Genomic DNA, 10,465 nt, shown 5'->3' on the forward strand with positions numbered 1-10,465 from the left:
CAATTATTTCAACTGGTGAATTCTATTCAAGTTCATCATTGTTTTGTCTTGTTTTTCTTTCTGGTGGATTCAATTCAAATTTTTCAGGTTGATCACATTCTTTTCCTTGACTGAAATATTTCCCCTTGCTCGTTCACCTCTCGCCATTTTAATCGTTCCGGAGTGATGAAGACATCTTAGAAGAATCATGTGTGCATTCAATTAATTCGAGGTTATCACCTCATTCAAGTCTTTCAGTTGTTCCGGTGCATCAGCTCTCTCTCCAACAATCCTGTCCAACGGTGTTTCTTTTTAGTGGGCCCTAACCCACAGGTCTTTTCCCAGGATCTTACCTGACTCTTCTAATTTTCTCGGAGCTATTCTCAAATTATTCTTTCAGTTTGACGTAAGAATGAATTTCATCAGTCAGATGCCTTTCCAAGATCGATTTCCAATAATTTTCATTGTTGGCTCAACCTCTTTGATTTTCATTCTTCCGGAGTATCTCCAAATTCTTCATGGTGTTTCTCATCGTCATTCTCAACATTTGAAGACTGAAGAAGAGTTTTCCTCTAAATCTTGTTCGTTCTCTCAAAGATTCGTGGTGCTAGCTTGTTGGTATTCTCTTATTTTGTTCCGATCATCAAGAATTCTTTTCTTACCCATCAGGAGTATGTCAGGAGTTGTTTTCCGTTTTGTTTCACCGGAGGCCATCATTCCACAAGAATTCTTCATCCTCACATTCCAGCTATCATTATCCAATTATCCCGGCGCGTCTGTCATGTATTCTTTAATCAGTTCGCGATCTCTTCGTTCTATTGTCTGTAAATTCCTTCAAGTATCTTCGTGCTTGTTCTAATTCTTCCCGGCAAGAAATTCTTTGTCTTCATCCATTTTCAAATTCTCACGTTGGTTTGTTCAAGATTCCTTTTCCTTTGTTATCATATCAATTCATTAGTTCTTGCCAACCCTACCGGTGTGTCATGAAGACCTTCCCAAATTTTGGGCTACATCTCTTTTTATCTTTTCCAACACAAGTAAGTAGTATGCCAAATCCGTTACTTGTCATCAATTTAAGATGGTGAAGGATACGCATAAGGTAATCCTTATTATTGTTTCATACAAGTGATCTAATTACTTCTTCCGGAGTTTGTTCGCGATATCAATTTCTCGGTTCTAAGTTGCTCATTTTTTCTTTTCCAGAGTTCCAAGTTTTCCTCGGTTATATTGTCACAAAGCTCCATCTAATCATTGCAATGCTTTAATTCTTTTTCTTTTCAACCTTCACTTCCTTTGTACCATTTCTTTTCTTACCAGAGTTCTTCATGGAGGTTCTACATGGTGGTTCATCGAGATTCATTTCATTCTTGAAGTGTTGTTGGAGGAGCTCAAGTATTCTTCTTCTTGCATTTCTAAGTGCAACTAATTCTCCATTGTCTTTGGACGTGTTGTTTAGCATCTTTTTAATCCTCTCTAGCAATCAATCATTTCGGTTTGTGGTCGGTTACCACCTCATAATTTCGTGATGTTTTCTGTAAGCCCACAACAAGCTTATTCTTTCCGTTGTTAAATTTCCAACAACTCTGTTCAATCATTCCTTGCAAGGATGCTTCTCAATTCAATCATGGTGGAAGTTGTCTTTTGTTTTCCCATTTCATTTCCTTCCAATGATTTACCTTCTATTCTTCCGTTCTGGAGGCAGTGTGATGTTGCTCTTTTCGCCCATCTTCTAGTTTAATCCTCACTTATTTATTTTACCGGAGTGTCAAGTCCTCTTTTGAAGTCCTTTTCTTGCCAATTTCTCCTTTTCCACTCGGACACTATCCGAATTCTTTCATTCTTATTCCTTTTCTATCTCTTTTTAACCGGGGTGGTTTCGAATTCATCCTTGTTCCTTGAGCTCTTATTTCATGTCTTTCCACTTACAAGGTTCTCGTAATGTTCCGTGTTCCTCTTTTCTAACGGAGTGTTTTCAATGTCGTTCTTCTTTGTTGTATTCTTTCCTTGTATTGTTTAACCTCTCAAGGTTCTTCTGTTTCACTCATTTGTCCAACAAGCAACTTTGTTCTGCCTATTCCCCTTCCGTCTCGTTCCTAAGATCTCAGGACTAGTTCTCTTGTTAGTGGGGGAGTGTTGTGACACGTCGAGACCGATGCTCCAATTGCCTTCCATTTATTGTCGGTGTCTCTTGTGTTTCAGTTGTTGCCATGTGTCATGATAGTGCCATTCCATCCTTGTGTTTTGTTTCTTGGTCTTGGTGTGTACGCCATTGTCATCTTGTTTTGCATTTGTTCCTTTGTTTGTTTCATGCCATGCCCATCATTGTCATATTGTATTTTGCCACCCTATGTTGTTGCAACATGGTCATAATTGTTGCATTGTGCTTCTTGTCATATTACATTCCCCATGCCCATCATGTGCATTGTCATAGTCATCTTGTTGTGATGGGTGTGTGCATCACTCCTGGCCATCTATCTCTCAAAACATGCAATGCATCCTCACCTCTTCCTTCTTCCTTTCTTTTGGCAAGTGACCTTTTCCCTTCCTCCATAAATGTCCATTGTTTCCCTATTAATCTTAAACCATGCCTACACCCTCTCTGGCAATTTTCATCTCTTTTGGACTTGATTTGGTTGGATTCAAAGATGGCTCAAGTTTGAATTTAATTCAAACTTGAATTATTTTTCTGTCCTTAAAAATGCCCAAACCAATTTATTCAAATCCTTCATAATAGCAGGAGTCTAGAAATATTCTCACTTCTTTCAAATTCATCTCTAATATACCTGGCCTTTTCCCTTTTGGCGGTTGTCTATTTATGGGCAGAATTAAAAGAAAAGGAAAGGCATCACCTTATCCAAAGCCACCTGGGTCATTTCCCTTCAACCAGCCCACCTCACTTACCTCCATCACCTCAGCCGCCCACCAGCAACAAACTCCTGTGGATCGTCTTCCTCTTCTGTATGGCAGGGCACCCATGGACGCCACATCGATAGTCGGGTCGATTTGATGGCCAGAGGGACCCCTGGCCTCCCTATAAGACGGCCCCGGTGCCCTAGACCTCCTCCTCTATCCGTTCTATCCTTTCTGGCCCTCGCCGCCGTCAAGGTCCCATGCGCCTGCCGACACCATGGCCAAGAGGAGGCCGAGCTCCTCTTCGACTTGATCAGCCCGGCCTGGCCTTCTCCTTCCGCGTCTTCCTCAGCCTCGCAAGCACCCATTCGAGCCACGGATTGACCTCCTCCTTGATGTCTTCTTCCCCTGCTTCCTCTGCTTCATGGACCCGAAGCCCCGCCAAGTCCACCGCCGTCGTTCAGCATGCTTCCCCGCCATCTCCAATGCATTCCTATTGAACCACGGCGTCACCAAAATCCGCAGTGAGGCTCTGCTCCTCCTCATCTCTCTCTCCGGTCTCCTTATCCGCATCTCTGTCGATCCGCGCAAACCCGAGGCCATCCACCATGGCCGACCAGGGGAACGAGCTCAAGCTTGTCCCTTGCCTCTCCTGCACAGCACCCGCAGGTCATGTCCCACGTCTGAGATGCATACCCGCGTAGCCTCTTCACCCAACACCATAGCCCATGCCTTGTCGTGCCCGAGATGAGCTCAACCTTGTGCTCGAGCAGCCCCGCACATGCAAGGTTCACAACCCCGCCGCCGCTCTCTAGCCTCAACCACCGCTGCTTTGCTCGCCATCGTCGTCGGCGATCTCTGTGCGACCATGGAGGGCCAAGGTCGTCCTTTCTAGATGTTCTTATCATGAGTTTCTACTTCTATGACAAGCACCTAGCAGCTACCGCAATGGCTAGTGGTGGTGCATCCATCCATGAGGTCGTGGGTTCAAAACCGGCTCCCTCCCTTTTTCATTTTTTTGTTGTTGTTTCAATTTTTCCAAATGCACACTCACCCTTGCTACATCAGCAAGTTCCGCTGCTCGTTTTTGTCCAGCCACGGCCACAAAGCAAAGCCATCTCTGATTCTGTTTTCAATTTCGTTAGATCAACGCTAGGATATGGTTCATCTTGGGCATAAGGCATTTCTTAGCAGAGTTCCATTGTAGCTCATCTGGTTAACAACGCATGCACGTATGTGCCGTGTATTCTAGAGCCAAACCCCTTCCAATGCACAAGCACATCTTGCACCTCCACCTAGGAGACCTGGGATCGAATCCCAGCGTCCTCATTTTCCCTTAGCCCCTTTTCCTCTGTGTGTATGGCGCCTTGGCCCCACAGCCCTGTTGACCGGTCCTCATTGACTCGATTGACCACCCTACAGCCCCACTTGTCATTGACAGTGGCTGACTGAGCCCGTGTTCCCCTGTTGTTTTAATTTCTTTTGCATATTTACAGTAATGCCATTATTTTTGCAATGCATGTAACTTAATAACCGTGCATCGGATTTAATCATTGTATATATGTAAATTGCTCAGCTTTTCCTCTACTTTCATAATCTGCATCATTCATCCATGATAAAATGATTAAACTTGTTGTTTGCATTTAATTTGCATAATGACAGGTTAAAATGGTTTATTCCATAACTTAATAATTGTAGCTCCGAATTTAATAAACTTTATATGTAAATGGAGTAAGGAAATGCATGGACTAACATAGTGCACTTTATCTTATTACTTAACAACAATAAAATATGGTTTAGGGAAGAACAATACTAACTTTGAAATATTCATATGGGGATTTTCCAAAAAAAAAATTTGTTATTTCCGGCCTCATTTAAATTTGCCTAAATAGGTAGTTTATTTATGTTTCACCTCTTGCCATGCTTAACCACATTTAATATTGATGTGTAGCATAACCGAGAGTGAACTACATAATTTAATGTGGTATTTTGTCAATATGCAACTCGTTGCATATTGAGCTCCACTTAATTTGTAGTAATGTTTGTTGCACTTTGCCATGCCATGCCTCATTAAGCCGGACATGCATCATATTTGATTGTGCATCATGCCATGTTTATGCTAGTGTGTTTACTATGTTGTTTTCTTCTTTCCGGTTGTGCTTCTTCTCGATAGTCTTGGTTTCGTTGCATTTGTGAGGATTCGTTCTACTACACTTGGTTCGTCTACGTGGGTTCGTCTTCTTCATGGACTCATTCTTCCTCCTAGCGGGATTTCAGGTAAGATGACCGTCAGCTTGGATCTCACTACTATCTTTGCTATGCTAGTTGTCTCGATGCTATCGCTCTGTCGCGCTACCTACCACTTGTTTATCAAGCCTCCCAAATTGCCATGATAAGCCTCTAACCTTTTTCACCATCCTAGCAAATAGTTGTTTGGCTATGTTACCGTTTTGCTCAGCCCCCCTTATAGCGTTGCTAGTTGCAGGTGTAGTTGCAGGTTGTTCCATGTTGGGACATGGATTTCATGGGATATCACAATATCTCTTATTTTAATTAATGCATATATATACTTGGTAAACGGTGGAAGGCTCGGCCTTATGCCTGGTGTTTTGTTCCACTCTTGCCACTCTAGTTTCCATCATACCAGTGTTATGTTCCTTGATTTTGCGTCCCTAACACGATGAGGGTTAATGGGCCCCTCTTGATAGTTTGCTTTGAATGAAACTCTTCCAGCAAGGCCCAACATTGGTTTTACCATTTGCCTAATAACAACTAAAACTCGCATATGGACTTTCCTGACCCCGAGGATTCTTAATCAACCCCCCGGGGCAGTGCTCCTCATGAGTGTTGGTCCAAACCTGTCAACCGCAGGTGGCCGCCAGGGGAAACTCTGTTATTTTGGCCTACCGGAAGTTTGGACAATCCGATCATGGCCTGAGACGAGATACGCGGGGCTACTATCATGGTGTCGGCATGCTGGGAGGTCTTGCTGGACTACCATTGTCGAAATGTCTTGTGCATCGGGATTTCGAGTCTGATCGGAGGGTCCCGCGATGGAGGCTTGTCTCCACGGATCATGAGCTTGTCATGGGCTAAGTTGGGACACCCCTGCAGGGTTTAAACTTTCGAGAGCCGTGCCCGTGGTTATGTGGCAGATGGGAATTTGTTAATATCCGGTTGTAGTGAACTTGAAGTAAACTCAATTAAAATACACAAACCGCGTGCATAACCGTGATTGTCTCTTTTTCAGGGAAGTTCGAGAGGAGAACATGGTTGGGTTATGTTTGAATGTAAGTAGTCCAGGATCACTTATTGATCATTACTAGTTTGCGACCGTGCGTAGTTTCTCATCTTAGTCTGGTATACATAAGTTAGCCACCATACAATGCTTAGTCGCTTGCTGCAACCTGCCCACTTACCCATTCCATACCCATTAAGCTTTGCTAGTCTTGATACCCATGGTAATAGGATTGTTGAGTCCTCGTGGCTCACAGATTGCTACAACAACAGTTGCAGGTATAGGTATTGATGTTTGATGTATTATTGCGGCATTTGTATGCCCTTTGTATGTATCCCCAACTATTATGTAATGGTAGGATGTAATGATATCCACCTTGCAAAAGCGTGTCAATATGCGGTTCTATCCTTGGTGGGACCTTCGAGTTCCTTTAGGACAGAGTTGCATACTGGGCGTGACAACTAGCCACCTCGGTTCTCGCACGCGCTGCTACTCTGGGTGATGCTGCTGCTCTGCCCCGGTGCTCTCTGGTAGTATGGTCCCTGCTAGAGCGGCTACCAATTTAGATCACTGCTACTCTGCCACTAGTGCTCGAGCGGCCAAAACTATTAGTGCACTGCTTTTCTGCTACTGGTGCATTCAGTTTCGACAGTAAAATTCAGTTTCGACGGCAAAATTCAGTTTGAACAGTAAAATTCAGTTTCACAGTTAAATTCAGTTTCGACAGTTAAGTTCAGAGATGAGCGGCTGGTGTATTTTACATCTATCACTTTTTTGTTATGTATTTTACATCATCTATCGATGCTATTAGAATACCATTTAGGGTTAATGTTGTCTCTCTTGTCTTGCTTCAGCCTCGCCGTCGTATACCTCACCGGAGATGTTCCAATGATGAAACCATCCATCACAGCAGAGCAGTACCCTTGGCTCCATCTCTAGGCACCTAAGATCTTCTTCCCCTCCTCCGGCTTCCACATCAGCCGCAGCATCCTCAGTGACCAACCCAATGATGCCGAGATCTACATGGCTTCGCCAAAGAGGTTGTACACCACTTGCCGCGTCGCTTTTTTACTTTACATGTTATATATATATATATAGCTGGTCTATTCTGATAATATTACCAGAATAGCTATTCTGATAACACTTCCACACTGCACGCTCAATGCAAGTGCACATCATTGTTCGAACCAAGTGTGCTGCAGTACTCACACGAGTGAACTTCGTGTCGAAAAAACTGCACGAAGTGTTTTTCCGGTACTGTTTTCAATCTAATTTTTTAACCATTTATTGGAACGAGGCGTATAATATACCATTGAAAAGCTATTGATTAGGCGCAACTTCTCCATGTTGAACACTTTTCGAGATTCCTCTCGGTTTAAGAGCAGTTTCAAAAATGGTGCGGCGGATGACGAGTGGCAGCGAGCGTATTTTCATGATTTTTTCTAAAATCTCATCGGAATAAGGTAAATGATACGCCGTTGGAAATATATCATCGAGGCAAATTTTTTTCATATATATTATTTTCTCTAATTCGTTCCGGTTTAAGAGCAGTTTCGAATTTACTAAATCACGAAATTCTTTTTTTTTGAAATTTTTGCAATTTTCGGTACTTTTTTTGCTCTAGTTTTTGAACTGTTTGTCAAAACGAGGCGTGTAATACATCGTTGGAAAGCTATGGACAAGGCGCAACTTTCATATGTAGAAATGGTTTTGAGATTCCTTACAGTTTTAATTTAATTTTGAAAATCGTGCGGCGGACGACGAGTGGCAGCGGCCGTTTTTTGTGAAATTTTTACAAACCGGTTTTCGAAATGATTCAAATTATATGCCGTTGGAAAGATATCGACGAGACACAACTTTTTCATGTAGAACACTCTCTCTAATTCCTTACGGTTTAAGAGCAAATTTAAATTTACCGAAAAGCGGACACTGTTTTTCGCGAGACCAAAATCATCGTGTGTACTTCATCGGACAGAAGAACGCACTGCTTCAAACGGAAAACCGCACTGCAGCAGGCAGTCAAGTGAACTTCATGATTTCTTTTTGTCGGACATAAACTTTCTCGCAAAAGTTTTTGTTGTCTTTTTTTCAACTTTTTTTTGAACGAGAGTGGACCGCAACACTCCCGAAAATGAACCGCAACACTATTAAAAGTGAACCTCATGAGTTTTTGTTTATTTTTACATACTTATTAATTTTTTACGTGTGTTGGCCAAGCAAGTGGACCTTTCATTGGACAGAAGAACGCACTGCTTCAAATGGAAAATCGCACTACAGCAGACAGTCAAGTGAACTTCATGATTTCTTTTTGTCAGACATAAACTTTCTCGTACAAGTTTTTGTTGTCTTTTTTTCAACTTTTTTTCCGAACGAGAGTGGACCATGAAACTTCCCAAAGTGAACCTCATGAGTTCTTGTTGTCTTTTTTTCATACTTATTAATTTTTTGCACACGTTGAACAAGCGAGTGGACCGTAGGGACTGAGCGAGTGAACTACATCTAATATAGAAGCGAGCTTCATTTTGAGACCTTTTTTGTATTGTGTTTACCAAGTGGACAACAGAGGAGTTTTATAGCATACAGAATCTGTAATCTCCACCAGCCGAATCGCGGTAATGAACTGCGGATTTTACAATGAACCAATGAAGTGCACTTTTCAACAACAACAAATTTGAGTAATGGGGCATCCAATAGGACTGCATCACTTCATCTTTTTCCTTGCAAAACTGAGTAAAATGAACCTCAATAGAAAACCATAGCAAACTTCATTTGCATATTTTTCTCTTCATAAATCACGAAATAAGTGAAGTGTAGAAGAGCACAGCTAAACCGCATGGCACGCCTAATCGTACTACATCTCTGCAAGTTGGAGACCAGCTGACCGGCAAGCGGACGAAGCAGGTGGAGAAGGGGGGTCGGCTAGTTCGAAGGTACAGGAGGTTGGAGGCCGCGACTGTTGGCGGCGGAGCTGCTCCTTTCGCGTCTCCGGCAGACTGGAGGAGCATGGCGTGGCCCCCACGTCTGAGGTGCTGCTGGTGGCGACACTGCACGCCATCATTGGCCATACTGCAAGTCATCATTGGCCGCACTTCACGCTGTCATTGGCCAAGTCGATGCATGTATATAGAAGAGAAGAAACACATGTTACTATTGCACCAAACACCAAAAACACTATACATACTGACTCATTGTATACTACTCATACTTGCACATACATTGAGGATTTCAGAGGATTAAGAAAAGAATCAATGTGAAGCACCAAGCATCTAATTTGAATTCCAGAGCGATAGCACCAAATTGGCTAACTAAGAGGTTGAGATGCTATACGTAGCCTCTCTACAGGAAGTGAGGTGAAATTGGGGGAAATAAATTACCTGGGAGAATGGAGAGGATCATGCCGTGGTTGGGCTAGACCATGCACACACGAACTGCACACCGGCGACGGGTGGGCTGAAAACCGCTCCTCCTTCATTTGGCCAACAGGAGGCAGCCAACGCTGACGAGTAGTAGTTGAGCTAGCTGGAGAACATAGCGAACTGCAGATACACAGAGGGATGATTATCACACACATGCCAATATGAACATAGGGACCTGCACACAAGACGAGCCTCAACACTTCGTTTTTGAAAAGAGAGAAAAGGAAGTGAACAGCGCCGTCGCGCCCAGCGAACTACTTGCCGCGCCTCTGCACACCATGATCGCACGCATGACTCGCCCAAACTGAAGGTACACTCTGTGATAATGAATTTCCATCCGCACATAAAAAACGCCCAATTTTGCAAGCCCGTGAGCACTGAACCACATCACGAGTGCCTCCGAGCTTCACTGCCATGGTCGCCAAGCTACACTGCCATGATCCCAGGCTGCGGCGCCGTGGCCGACGACGAGGGGAGGGAGCCGCTGGTTGAGGATGCGGCCATGGAGGTAGAGGTGAGGCGGCCCGTGGTGGCCGCGAACTACACGGCCATGCGCCGCCGCACCGCATCGCGCAACCTGACGCACTTCCAAGTTTGGCGGCCAAACTGCACGAGGTGGAATCCCGCGCCATGGAGAAGGTCGGGCGGTGGCGCGTCGTGGAGCTCATGGTTTGATCCAGCGTAGGCACGATCGGGTGAGGACAACGTGGATTCACACCAGGGTGGAGAAGGTGTCTCGGGGATTCGACAGTCGCGCTCGCCGGGTCAGATCCGGCGTAGGCGAGGGTGGGGCGTCGCGGGAGGGACGAGGACGGCGCGAGGCGGGCTGGGGCGCGATGGACGGCGGCTGGTGGGCTCCAGGCGCCGAGGAAGGTGGTAGGGGCGTCGTTCGATGTGGAGGTGGATGAGGCCGGTTGGTGTTGGGCGGGATGGCGCAGGTAGGTGGCGTCGTGCTGGCCGGCGCCGGAGGGAGGTAGCGAAG

The sequence above is a fragment of the Triticum aestivum genome, chromosome 3A, assembly GCF_018294505.1.
Source record: "Triticum aestivum cultivar Chinese Spring chromosome 3A, IWGSC CS RefSeq v2.1, whole genome shotgun sequence".
NCBI lineage: Eukaryota > Viridiplantae > Streptophyta > Magnoliopsida > Poales > Poaceae > Triticum > Triticum aestivum.